This window comes from Perca fluviatilis, chromosome 7 (genome assembly GCF_010015445.1).
Source record: "Perca fluviatilis chromosome 7, GENO_Pfluv_1.0, whole genome shotgun sequence".
NCBI lineage: Eukaryota > Metazoa > Chordata > Actinopteri > Perciformes > Percidae > Perca > Perca fluviatilis.
In genome coordinates this window covers 34,550,334-34,564,307 of record NC_053118.1, presented here as the reverse complement: position 1 = coordinate 34,564,307, position 13,974 = coordinate 34,550,334, and the positions used below count along the sequence as shown (strand labels likewise).

The 13,974-nt window shown below is 39.1% G+C and overlaps 1 long non-coding RNA gene and 1 pseudogene across 1 annotated transcript; both read left to right on the top strand.

Moving 5' to 3' along the window:
• The first annotated feature begins 4,760 nt into the window (after positions 1 to 4,760).
• On the top strand, positions 4,761 to 5,812 carry LOC120561760. Its single transcript, XR_005639643.1, has 3 exons — positions 4,761 to 4,919; positions 4,998 to 5,110; positions 5,187 to 5,812. It is a non-coding gene; the product is annotated as an uncharacterized LOC120561760 (long non-coding RNA).
• A 2,393-nt stretch (positions 5,813 to 8,205) lies between these two features.
• On the top strand, positions 8,206 to 13,093 carry LOC120561741 (annotated as a pseudogene).
• Positions 13,094 to 13,974: the final 881 nt, after the last annotated feature.

The following is a 13,974-nucleotide window of genomic DNA, read 5'->3' as shown; positions in this document are numbered from 1 at the left end:
TGATGCTTTACAACAGCACCAACGGGTTTTAAAATGTCCAAATACATCTCCAATTCTGTCTTTTGAATTATGAGTTTTCCACTCTGCTCAACACATTGGGATCGATTTCATGTGTTTTTTTCTCAGAGTAAATCATGGAAAAAGCTGACGATTTATGAACTTATACAAATAGTGTATAAAATTGAGGAAGAAGCTAGCTATGGTAATGCACCAGTATGTACTGTGGATAAAGTGGCAGCCCCTCCAGGTACATTTCACACATTTATTATTATTAAGCATGATATGTATTTACAGATCTTTATTTATCTGTCACAACATTTTGTCTGTGATGAATTTTGGAAATGTGAATGTTTAAAAGCTTAATGTTTTCAAAGCACTTTTGACTGACTTAAAGGAAATATATGGAATTTTCAGAAAGTCCTTGGTACTAATGTCACAGTTGGCTGTTAATTGAACTGTAGTCAATCCTGTTGCTCGCACTCAATCGACGTCAGGAGAATCCTGGGCATCATCTGCCAAAACAGTGACGTGACGTACACAAGACTGAACTTTGTACTGTTACATCATTTATTATTGGCTAAAATTAACACAGTTTGTCATTATAGAAGTTAGTAACAATTATGTTAGCTGTTGAAGTAATTTGACGAACTAGCCAACTAACTAATCCACTCCAATAGACTGGACTCCTAAGACAGATAAAGGTCCACCATAAAGACCGCATACCCAAACACAAGAGTAGCACTCATGCATACACTGTCCAATGCAGTGAGGAATGGACAGACATGTATATTGGTGAAACGATGCAAGGGCCATCGCTTCAGATCAAGACTCAGCAGTTTACTTAACATGTAAAGCATGATGTAGTCATCATGGGCCTTCGTATCCACTGTGAGTACCACTGTCTTAGCTTGTTCTTGTAGTCTTTATTTAAAGGACAGGTTCACATTCGTCAAGTCGGTCAGATGCCCATATGTACATAGAAACAGTTCTTCCTTGGTGTATTCCTTCCTCCTCTTCATACTGGTCCTGTTCAACGATGAAGACGTGACTTTGGAAGATATTTAGACTACTTGAACCTCATGTTCGTTTCAGGTAAAGTTATGTACCGGCAGAAATAAAATCCAACTAGCTACTGCTAACTGCTGGTTGAGCTTGTGACTGTTAAATGCCGACCATTTGACATTCCACGCTAATTCACGGCTGTGTTTATGCTCTGTGTTTAGCTACACCAATGCTAGTATGCGTTAGCTGAACTTTACGGATCCTGCTTGCAAGTGTCCGCTCATTTAGACCACAAACTGGACTACATCCAACTTCAACGAAACTCCCAACGTGAGTTCAGAGACTTCTGTGTTTTTGTTGTTGTGGAAACCTGCCTGAATAGTGTACCGGACTGTCCAGCTACCAGGCCTGCTAGCCCTCCTAGCTAGAGATGCTCTGTCGCCGGGTAAAAGAGGTGGGCTGTGTTAACACCGAGTGGTGCAGAAATGTGGTGATTTGTATCCATTTAACTGCTAACTGCTGGTGGAGTTTGTGACTGTTAAATGCTGACCATTCTACATTGCACGCTAATTCACGGCTGTGTTTATGCTCGGTGTTTACAGCCCACTGTAAGAATTCTCTAAAAGACGTGATCGTTTGATTTCTGGAGGAAGGAGAGGCTGGGGTTGAATTGAAAGTTAAGCAAAAGGTTTAATAAAACAACACGATGAAAACGACAGTCAAAACACAATCAAACATAAAACATGAAACACTGCCAGCAGCAGACTGCCAACATCTCTAGCTAAAAACTGATACACTCACACACTTCAATATATGCTGTCAGTTCAGATGGAGTGAGCACAAGGAAACAGTCTTCATCAATGTCCATTCTATAGTGAAAGATGCAGACTTGTGAAAAAAGTCTGAAATCGATTTGAAAACTTCCTATTGTTCAATATGTCTCTGAAAATTTGGGACAAAATCTCTGATTTCGCAGTTCTTCTCATGCACACAAACAACAGTTCATTTATCATGGTAGTGCTATTATATTCAAGTTTACAGAGATACACATTTTCTTTGTTCTAAACAAGTCTGGCCCAACAGGGGTGGCTCCCCCAAAACAGATAAAAAGTACAATAGATCTCCATGTGTGGAGACAAGGAGCTTTCTCCTGTATGCTAAATGACTAATATGACCTGATGATTCTCTAGAAGCTAGAGAAGGTGTGAGCCAGACAAATGCTGATTATATTAGTGTAGTTACTTGATTAGATTTAGCTGCAGGCCCCATTAAACATAAGCATAGTTTTAACTTTTTACAACCTAACACCACCAAGCGGTAATGCTAGTATGTGTTAGCTGAACTTTACGGAGCCTATAAAGTGTGTGTACTAAATGTAGCCTGTTTCGTATGTCGTTTTTATATAATGTCGTTTTTATATAATATCGTTTTTATATATTTTAAATGTGTAACACCACTTGAGTCACGATGAAACGTTTGAAAATAAAACACGCTTGAGTTGAGTTGAATGCCTCTGTCTGTCTGTCAAGCGTTAGGCGTGGCTTGGGAGTGGACTCAAAGCAGAAACAGGTGCATTCTGGGATTTGGTGTTTTCATCCATATAAACAAAACAATTTTTTTTTTTCTTTCTCGCTTGAACGCACCAATTAAAATAAAATTTTTTCACATTTCTACTACATAAGTGACCCAATTTAAAGATATATTCAGCTTTCCAGCAGTGAAATATTCCTTTAAAGGGGTGATAGAATGCAAAACCTATTTTACCCTGTCATAGTTGAATAACAACAGTTCGGTGGGTAAATAGGACGAAGCTCTAAATCCCATTGACACCCCTTTACTATGAAAATCTCATATTTTGAAACTGCCGCTGAAAACGGGTGAATCTCAACAAAGCTGGAAGTTGACGTCAACCTCCCAAAAACCGGAACCTTTGTCAGCCCTTGGGTGTATTAAGAGAACGGTCACGCCCCAACATTTACATAGGCTACACAACTGACCTGAGATCAGGTAGTCTTCTGAATCTAGCTAGGTCACGCAGATCTCTGCTATTCCATTACAAAATTCACTTCTGAAACTTTTTTATGCGAGAAATCAACTATGTAAAGCTCAAATATGGGCCGCTTTACAAAAATGGGTGGCTAATTGCAAATTTTGTCCGACTGTGTGTCAGAGTTCAGCGCCGGTGTTGCCTGTGTAGCTGCCTCGCCACCCGGCCTGCCTTCCTTCACAGACCCCGGCCTGCTGTGAGGTACTTGGAGCTCCGTCACGACTGGCAACTCCCCTCTTCCTGCTAGCTAAATGCCCGGTATATGTGAGTGAGAGCGCGGTCAGCGAGCTTGTTACGCCAGCAATCTCTTACCACAGGTTTCAGTTAATCTTTTAATGTGTGTAATTATAATGTGTTGAGTTACTTACTTACTAATGATTGGGGAAATAAACGCCACTTGTCCGCGAGTCTCATTGATAGAGCCTGCTGCTGGATGTAGCTCTATCAATGAGAGCTAGCTAGCTAGCCTCCTCTTAGAATTCCTCTGAAATTCACAAATATTTATTAACTTGAAATCGGACACAGTTGTTAGCTTTATAAGATATTTAGCTAGATGTTGTATACGTGGCGTGATGAAATTCAAACTGTAAATATACTCGAATTACGACCAAAAATGAAGCTAACTATCTGTGATTTGTAGCTACACAGGTAGCTAGGATTGAAGGGACAGTTGCAGCTAACGGAAGCCCTACTCTTCAAAAATATTCATTAATTTGAAATCGGACACCGTTGTTAACTTTATAAGACCTTTAGCTAGATGTTGTATGACGAAATTCAAACTGTAAATATACTCGGAATGACGCCGAAAATTAAGCTAACTATCCGTGATTTGTAGCTACAAATCTACATCCAGCCGCAGGCTCTATCAATGGGACTCGCGGACAAGCGGTGTTTATTTCCCCAATCGTTTGTTTAAATAACTCAACACATTATAATTACATACATTATAAGATTAACTGGAACCTGTGGTAAGAGATTGCTGGCGTAACAAGCTCGCTGACCCGCTCACATACACATACACTGGGCATTTAGCTAGCAGGAAGAGGGGAGTTGCAGTCCCTGGAGCTCTGTCAGGGCAGGGGCATTTGGTTGTCATTAGCCCAAGAGACGGTGACTTTGCGCGGATATGGAGTGCAGTGGGCTGTCAGTTGTGACTGAGCTCCAAGTGCCTCATAGCAGGCCGGGGTCTGTGAAGGAAGGCAGGTCGGGCGGCGAGGCAGCAACACAGGCAGCACCGGCGCTGAATTTGCAATTAGCCATCCATTTTCGTAAAGCGGCCCATATTTGAGCTTTACATAGTTGATTTCGCGCATAAAAAAGTTTCAGAAGTGAATTTTGTAATGGAATAGCCCGATAAACAATGTATAACTTTGCAGTGTCTGAAATATGAGAGTCTCCCATGTGTTTCTATGTAGTTTGCTCAAACCAATCAGCACGTAGCTCATTCGGAATATTAATGAGCATACCATATTTGGAAGAAAAGCTCTTGTTCCAAATAGAGCCATATTCACAGGATAGTTAAGGGCCTAATAAAATAGCATTCGGGCAATTTTCAGCCCAACCAATGTTACATACCCTATTAGGAGACCTTAAGGAACAGTTTAAAATACCCTATATAATCATTCTATCAACCCTTTAAGTCAAACAATAACCAATAGAAATAATATCACAATGCAGTTGTTTATGGTTGGTGTCTGTCGTTTCAGAGAGACAGTGTAAAGCTTGTCAGGAGGACTGGTTACTCAACGAGTCTAACTGCTATGAGATTCATGATGCTGATCCTTCTAATCAGAAAACCTGGGAAGAAGCTTGAGTAAACTGCAGCGGGTATAACGCAGATTTTGTTATTGTACACAGTCAAGAGGAAAAGGTAATGAGAAATCTGTGGGAACTTTTGTGTAAATGTAGATCATGATCAAATATCTGATAACCGTTTATTTCTTGTCAGGATATGATCAATGGTTACAGCTGGGGTAACCAAGATGAGAGTGGATACTGGATTGGCCTGAGAGTTGAAAATGGGAGATGGAAGTGGATTGATGGAAGTGATCTGGCTGTAGAGTAAGAGACACATTCCTAACACTTTGAATCATAAACTTTGATCAGCCTTGATCTAAACGTCTTGTTCTTCCCTCAGCTTCTGGATAGGACCTCCCTTTGACGGTCACTGTGCAGTTTCTGTCCAGGACGTAGGATGGAGATCAGTGAGCTGTGCTGACAGAAAACGATGGATCTGCAAAAAGAAGGCTTTATGTGTTTAAACACTGCAGTCATATTCAGCATGATAATATCAACTGGCTTATACATATGAAACTATGAAAACTTTCAAAGCTGTTTGTGTGTGTCTGAAAAAACAGACACTTAGATTAAATGTAATTGAGTTAGATATTTGGATTATAGAGGTATGGTGTGTCTGACTACTGACACCAACATTTAAGAAAATACAGTGACTGGCCTGAAGGGGCACTAAACTGTTAATTATCAATAACTATAAATATGATTTTTTCTTCTTCGTTAGAGTTGCAATGCCAGAGACCGGTTAGTAGAGGATTTTTGGCAATGCTTATATTTCCTGTTTCTATGACATTTTATTTTGTTGCTCCTGATTGGCCAACAGAGGGCGCTGCATCACTTGTTCTCAACAGAATGTTCCAGAGTCTGTTTCAATATTTCCTTGTACAGCTGATGGTTAAGTGTTATCTTTCTATCTAGAAGCAGTTTCATATTTTAGTCTATTACATTGAATAAAGTGTATGCCAGATATTGTTGCTTTTCTCCTTTTTTTTCGAAAATGTCAGTACGTGCACGTGTTAATCAACTAAGAGAAGGAACAACCTTATTCAGGATGTTGTAACATGTTTAATCCAGATGAGACAGAATCAGATATGGCCTTCAGTTCAATTCAATGAACTTTATTTATCCATCACAAAGTTCATTTTGGCAGAGCATAAGTGCATGCCCAATCCATGTACCCAAAAACACAACACACACAGTCACAAGGGTGAAACTTTGGGTTCAACATTGGGGGTTTGAGAGCTCCACTTTCGAGCAAAATTGAAATTTTGAGCACAACAAACCCTTAATTTTCTGCATTCTGGTGAATTGTTCTACATCAATTTATGGTGCAAAAGTCTATTTACGTAATGTAAATTATAATAGCTTTTGGGGTTTTTGGTTGCACTGGCCAGTTTTGATTATTGGGGGGGTTGTAACCCCCCACCCCCTCTGTAAATTATGCCTATGCACAGTCACACGGTTCACAGTTCCCATGTACAGTTCACATACTCAGCAATTATCTAGCATTGACTTGAATGGCTGCGATTGCTCGCGGGGGCACGCGGTGCATCCAGAACGCAGCACAGAGGTGCCCAGTGGAAATAGGGGTCAGACCTGAATGAGTGACCTGTGTCTCTGACCTGAGGGTAGAAGACTGTGCAGTGTGGGGGGGTGTCTGAAGCTATCTGTGTTCCTTTTAGTTTAGTCCTTCTGCTGTGAATACTGATCAGTTATTCCTGTTTCTGTCCGGGTTTTTTTTTTACTGATATGCTTGATATGATTTAGTTTAGTGGGTTACAATTGATGTTTGATAGTGACCCAAAACAGGCTGATATATTCAGTGGGTTCGCTGCTTTTAGAGTTTACATGTTCCCTCATGTTCACATGGGTTTCCTCCACAGTCCAAACATGGGCAGGTCAGGTTAATGTGTTTGTGTGTTGAATCTGTTTCTTTCTGCCTTTCACGCATTGCATGTTGGGATATGCTCCTGTAAACAGACATAAGCAGGTACAGAGGAGGAGTGATGGATGTTTGTTCTCAGTGTGATGAACAATGAACTTGAAAAGTAGAATTTTGTAGAAGTAAGTAGAAGTAGAAGTTTGTCAAATGGGTCTTCAATCTCAGCAGATAGAATTTATCGAATCTATTTGATTATGATAAAAGTGACTGTCTGTTGATGAAAGGTTGTCGGCAGCAGCGTGGGAAGATGCTGCAGACACACGGTGTGGGTTTAAACCATAAAAGGAGAAGACTTGAGGCATTAGCTGCTAACCAGACAACAACTTTCAACAACAACTTTCATAGCTTCAAAGCAGAACTAAAAACCACACACTTTCCTGAGAAATGGAAATTAGTACACTGTAAACTTTACCATTTCCTTATCAGCCTTCACACAGACTCTGTTGTTTTAAAAAGATAAATGTTTCTTATCTGCTGCTGAGATACTGTAAGCATCTCATCTTTTGTGTAGTTTTAATATTATTTTTCATAATGCATGATGCTTTTAAAGCATGACAACACATTGCGAACAAATGCTATTGAAATGGCAAAATTCACAGCCAAGATATAATCAAACATTTGTGTATTAACATTTGTGTATCAGCACTTATTTTAGGCCACTAGAGTCTGTACGTTTCTAGGATGGAGATCAGTGAGCTGTGATGAGAAAAAACAATGGATCTGCAAAAAGAAGGCTTTATGTGTTTAAACACTACAGTCAGACTCTGCATGATAATATCAAGTTGTGAGTTGGAAAAATTGACACATGGATTAAAAGTATAAGTGCAATTAGATATTGGATTGATTTTTCTCTTTCTATCGTAAATGTCAGATTATGTAACATGTTTAATAAAAGATGAGACACACGCAGATCTGGCCTCAGTGTGTTTGCTGCTTTTAGAGTTTACATGTTCCCTCTGCCTATTACGCTTTGCATTCTGGGATACGCTTCTGTAAACTGACATGAGTAATAGGGGATGAGTGATGGATGTTTATTCTCAGTATTATGAAGAATAAATTTATTGATGTTCATTCATTATTATTTCTTGTGAATATGTAATATGTGTAATTCATGACTAGTAATCAGGCTATTGATTAGAAAAGACTTAGATAGTGATCTTACATTGATCAGTGTTGCTTTTATGGTTTTAGTTACAGTACAGATATAAGTTATAAATAACAGATAGAAGGCTTGTTTTGTTAACAGAGCATGTTAAGTACTAAAGAAAACACTGTATATGGTTTGGAGGATCATATTCAGCCAGTCATGATTGCAAATACCTTTCTCAACCAAAAACAGAAGTTGTTCTCATCAGACTTACAGATGCCCTGTGGTTTAATACTTCTCTGTCTACAAGTCAGAGAGAACCCAACAGAGCGACTGTAACCATGGCGGAGGAGGAGGTTGACTACGCTTCGGTTGTATTCAAAAGTAAGAAACATCCTCAAACCCAAGGTAAGTGTAGTATTCTTTTTTAAATACAGTATATCAATAATAGATATCTTGGAACTTATGCTGTTGCTATGGATCAGATACTGTATCTTTATTCATGTGATCATATGCAATATTGATTTCTTGTACTGGTATTTTCTTCACTAATACTGGATAGAAAATACAGTTGTGATCAGAATAGTAAATCCAAATAGCTGCATAATTTTGGTGGTATGTGTAGAATAGAGTCTAACTATTTAGGATCTGATATGGAATTGTGTGTGCCTGTGTGTGTGTGTGTGCCTGTGTGTGTGTGTGTGTGTGTGTATTGGAAGGCAGAGGATCAGCAGAGGCAGATAGATAAAGAGACGGCAGAATGAAGCCTGGAGGATACAGTGCTTATTTTTTTTCCCCTGATTGCCAACACTTGGGTGAACAATTTTCAAAAGCCAAAAGGTTTAGTCATTATTGTTCCTTTGTAGGATTTAAATACATTCCTGAGATTTAATTTCCGTTTAGTTTTTTTTTTGCAGCATGCATATCCTGATAGCCCAGGATCTCCTGAAAGAAATGATGTATATAACTTTTAATGTGCATAACAGGATTGAGGTTATACAAGCATTATTACACAAGGAGACCAGGCAAATTAAAGAAAACATGGCTTAGACCTCAGAGGGTTTTAAAGTATTTTAAGTTTTTCCCCTTAAAAGGCAGTTTCCCCTTTTTGTCTAGGATCCGCTAAGTGCGAGACAATTTCAACATCTGTGGTTTTAGCTGACAGTTCCCTGTGTGAAATTTTTTTCATGACTTATGAAACATACTACATTATAGAACAAAAGCATGGAGCGCCTAAAGTCTCAAAAAATCTTGATCAGCCGAGTTCTGAAAATGAGATTGTGTCCTTCAACCTTTCAGCTAGAAAGGAGGAGGAAACTGTGTACGATGAAGTGAAGGTGAAAAGCGAAACAAACGAACCAAACGCTGACACAAATGGTAAGTTGTTAATGTAAAATAATTTTATAATAATTTTACTACTATTACTTACTTGGCAATAAATCCATTTCTGATTCATAGCAGGAGTTTTGCTCGTCAAGAAAGCAAACAACAGACGTCTCCAGTATCAGCGGCTGGCCTGTTGTTTGGGAATTCTTTGTGTCATTCTGCTGTTGGGCATCATAGCAGTCGTCGTCCTCTACCACCGTAAGTATACTGAACAGGCAGTCCATGCATGAACTCACACTTAGACATGAGACAAACCTTAAAGAATAACAGTATTAGTTTTGTGTCTGAAACCAATATTTGATATAAGTCATGAATTTGCCACATTCAGAAGAGACAGAAGCCCCAATGAGAAAATACACGTGCACTGTATGCATAAAAGGAATTAAAGGTTGTGTCAAGTGATATTCTATAAATTTTTTCTTGTCAACAAATCCCATGATCAGACCCAAACCAACAATAAATGTGTCCACTAACAATACAGTAGTGTGTGTGTATCAAAGCCTGATATATGAACCTGTTCTGTTGATGCTGCACTTTGATATGGCTCTTTGTAGCATTACCTATTTAAAGCTAATGTACTTGCACTTACTACTTGTCTGGAGTTTGCACCTTCACCTTGAGGTAGTATAAAGAGCGACAACGATAGCGAGTAGTATGAAAGACCAAATATCTGCGTGACACCAAGGGTCCTGACACAGAGCGTCAAAATGTGGTGCCAAGAGTCCCAACCAAGCAGGTCTAAATATGGTGCTAAAGGAGAATTTTTGCGTCAATAACAAATGCCAAAGCGTTGCTTATTTACGGGATGGGAGTGAGAATGTGTTGGATATATCTTCTTCCTCTGTGACACAAAGCTCCATTGTCATCCAAAAACTATTAAACACACATCTGTGAGCCACACTGTTGACATATTGCTTCATAACAATAAATATAGCCAGTCTAAATTTGAGTCAATCCCACATACACCGTCCTGCTGCCATAAAGGCTTGCAATTGCATCAAATCAGTGAATGAAAGACTTGGCCAACAAGTGCACTATTCTATTCTACTATTTACTCCTGTTTGAGTAATGTTGACTTAAAACTAGTGGTCAGCTGTTTTAGGCAATGTGAGATATTTATAGTTTTTAGTATGATCTTAAGGGCCTGAGGGCCACAGGGTCCTTTGGGGAAGTCAGAAAACATTGTGAGACAGACTAACAGTTGGTTTATGTCTTTTCCAAAAGGCTGGAAAACCTAGAGTGAGACAGACAGGAAATAGTTTCCAAAGGTGGCTAAATGACAACATCAACAACAAATTGCTTTATCACTATAATTAAGAAGCTAATTTTCATTTTGCATTTGCTACATTAAGTCATCAGAGTGATGAAAGTGGGCTGATGGCTGCCAATCACAACCTGACAAAACGTCAACAACAAACTCAGCTTAGACAATGAAAAGTTGAGGAGGGACAGCAACAGTCTGACAGTCCAGCTGGGCAACCTGACAAACGTCAACCACAAACTCAGCTTAGACAATGAAAAGTTGAAGAGGGAAAACAATAATCTGACAGTCCGGTTGGGCAACCTGACACAAAACTATACTGTCTTAGAAAGCAAGATCACAAACCTGACTGTAGACGTCCAGGACCTGACAACACGAAACCTGCAGCTGAACTCACGAAACCAGGAGCTGGAGACAGAGAAACAACTTAACAAAACGAATACAAGACTTGGAGACAAACTGGAATGAGCTCAAAGTCAGTCGAGCTCAGTGGAGCATTGATGCCTACTGCCCAAAAACAAGTAACGGTATGTTCAGATTCCATTAATTAGATCCAATAATAACATTAATATCACAATGCAGTAATTTTGTATATTGGTTGGTCTCTGTTGTTTCAGTGAGACAGTGTAAAGCTTGTCCGAATGGATGGTTACCCACCAGGTCCCAGGCGACCAACTGCTATGCGTATAATAACGCTGATGGTTCTAATCAGAAAACCTGGGAAGAAGCTCGACAAAACTGCAGAGGAAAGGGTTCAGATTTGGTTGTTGTACATAATGAAGAGGAAAAGGTAATGAGAAAACTGTGGACATTTTTTATGACAAACATAGGCGGAAATTGGGGAGGAATCGGGGTCAAGACCAAACCCATCTGAGGGTTATCCCCCCTAAACATTTCATTAAAAACACGCTGTGTATGGTACATAATTAATTACTTCAAATAATTGTGTAAGTAGTAAAATAATACAAATACAAACAGGGCAACAAATGGCTTTTAAGTTTAGAAACATGTTGAGTCCCCCCTCCCTTTCCTCACAATGGTTTGGTCCACTGCTTGGTTTTCTGCCTTTACGTTAATGCTAGGCAGAAGTCCCAGGGACTCGTGGGATTCTTTTCTCAAAATTCAGATGCTAAATGCAATGTATACATTTCAGCTAATATATTTTCAACTTGCTCAAACTCAATAGGCCAAATTCAGCTGCAAAATGTGATGTTTAAAATTCTGTGTTAACACCCGGGAACCCAAGGAAAAGCAATCGATTCTAGATTCAGAGCAGCAGATGAGTGGGAGAGCAGCTTCTGAAAGGAGAGATACGTCTCTCTTTAACATACTTATAAATAATAAATAATGCCATATGTTTCTCTGTGGCCTGTGTGTGTGTGTGTGTGTGTGTGTGTGTGTGTCAGCCGAACAGTGAGGTCATTACGCCCGCAATTGCTTGTGAAGCTTTTTAACTCCGAAAAGGCAGATATTCACAGGTTCATGTTAATCTTATAATGGATATTTGTGTTGTGTTATTTAAATAATCGATGGAGGAAATGAACTCCTCTTGTCCCCGAGTCTCTTGAAAGAGCTCCAGCCAGCTGACAGCGGGGTCTGTAAAAAGTTGTAAAAAGTTTTCATGGCAATCCACTATGGCACACTCCTGATCTATAATCTAGAATCGATTGCTTTTCCTTGGGTTCCCGGATGTTAACACTGAATTTTATACATTACATTTTTGCAGCTGAATTTGGCATATTCCCTATTGAATTTTGAAGAGTTGTTGAACATTTGAAGACTAAAATTTTGAAGCGCAAATTTGAGATACATAACTTCAATGCATAAATATATTCAGTGCTAGAAATTCAATATCTTTTTAAATTTCAAAATCCAATGAAACATATTTACTTCCTTAGGACTGTTAACGTTGGCTAGCTTGCTAATTCCACCCACCGTGCTTTCATGCTACACACTGGTTATAGAAAATGAAGTCAGTCATCTAAATATAAAACAGCTTTGCCAGCCTACTTACTACACACATCTGCTACAATTATAATTTTGTATGTATTATCTGTGTCCCCTTCAAAAATTACTCTTAAGAAATTTTGATTTTAGTATCCTCCCCATCTGTTAGATGAAATTTATGCCCATGAACACAATTATTAAATTGAAATGTATTTTATCCAGGTTTGAACTCTGTGAGTCTGTAGATCATAGTGTGATTATTTAGTTATAGTGTTTAAATATCTGATAACTGTTTCTCTGTTGTCAGAATGCACTGAATACATACAGCGTGGGTTAGTTCAGGAACCGGATACTGGTTTGGCCTGAGAGCTGAAGGTGGGAGATGGAAGTGGATTGATGGAAGTGATCTGACTGTAAGGTAAGAGACACATTCCTAAACACTTTGAATCATAAAATCTATCAGCCTTGATCTAAACATCATGTTCTTCCCTCAGCAACTGGACACCTAAACTACCTCCTCCTGCTGACGGTCAGTGTGTAATGTCTGTCCAGAACGTAGGATGGAGCTCAGTGAAGTGTACTGAGAAACAAAGATGGATCTGCAAACTGAAGGCTTTAACTGTTTGAACACTGCAGTCAGACTCTGAATGATAATATCAACTGGCTTATAAATATCAAACTATTAAGACTTCTACTTCACAATTTGTCAAAGCGGTTTGTGTGTGTCTGAAAAAAAACAGACACTCAGATTAAATGTATAAGTGCAGTTAGCTTTTCTTCTTTTTATAAGAGATGTAATGCTTATGTTTCCTGTTTCTATGTGACAGATTGGCCAAGAGAGGGCGCTACATCACTTGTTCTCAACAGAATAGAATAGAATGCCTTTTATTTATGGCGTTTAAAAGTGTGCCACAAAACCAACCAATCGCAGAATCAAAAGGTCAATTCTGATTGGCTGTTACAGTGCTGCGAGGCCTGTTCAGATGACATGTCGGCTGCTGTGTGTGAGCTATCTAGATTTCTTGTGAAGGATGAGTCAATATTAAGACATTTCTGTGATATAAGTCAATAATACAAAATACTGACCGAAATGTGTTTTAATCCAGTAACATTAGTCAAACAGCTCCACTGTAGTCAGTATTTGCTGTACCAACAGGTGTTGACTGAAAAAGACTGTTCCTCCTAGAGTTTTGTTTCTTGCTACTTGCGATCTAATTGGAGACGAACAGCCAATCAGAATTGATCTTTTGATTCTGCGATTGGTTGGTTTTGTGGCACGCTTGTAACGCTGTGAAAATCTGAACGAGCGTGTCTAGAGTAGCGCCCAGAGTGAAGAGGTTGAGAGCGAGGGAGACATGACCGGAGCGCAGCAGCGTCTACCTGCGAGCAGAGAAAGACATGCAAATACATTTATTGTGCAGGAAATAGGTTTTTGTTTACTCAAACTAAATTATTTTTTGCGAGTGTAAATTTCTGTTCAAAATGCAATGCAATGTGCTTGCAAAAAA